We start from the raw sequence: 470 nt of genomic DNA, 5'->3' as shown, positions 1-470 counted from the left end.
GTGTCTGTACGGAGCAAGGTGCAGCCCCCGTCCTTCCATCGCGCGATTGTGACGTTATAGCTCCTCGAGCTGACGTCGCGCGGCTATGCTGACGTTTACCGTTTTCGCCATGCTGGCCGCTCTGCCGATCAGGGAGTCGATCGCGCCCAGCGCGCCTAGGATCGGTCGCACACCGCCTCGTTTCGCCGATGGAAGTACTCGTTTCTTCACCGTTTTCCTCTTGCGCGTTTTCGCTTTCATACCCATGCCGATTTTGATCTTGGCTTTCATCGCAGCCCAGACTGCAGCAGCTGCGGCTGTCTCACCCAGAGCCGAATCTCTCGCGACAACGCGTCCCAGGGCTCTTCTGGCGAGTATCTCGTCCGCCGCGTGTCTATCGGTGAGATCGCTGCTACGAGAATACGCGATATCGTGTTCGCGGCACGCCGCGTCCAATGGATTTACACCCGTGTCACCTCTGGCCAATCGTT

The sequence above is a fragment of the Wasmannia auropunctata genome, unplaced genomic scaffold (assembly GCF_000956235.1).
Source record: "Wasmannia auropunctata unplaced genomic scaffold, wasmannia.A_1.0 LD336106.1, whole genome shotgun sequence".
Classification (NCBI taxonomy): Eukaryota; Metazoa; Arthropoda; class Insecta; order Hymenoptera; family Formicidae; genus Wasmannia; species Wasmannia auropunctata.
Note: the sequence above shows the minus strand (reverse complement) of the source record.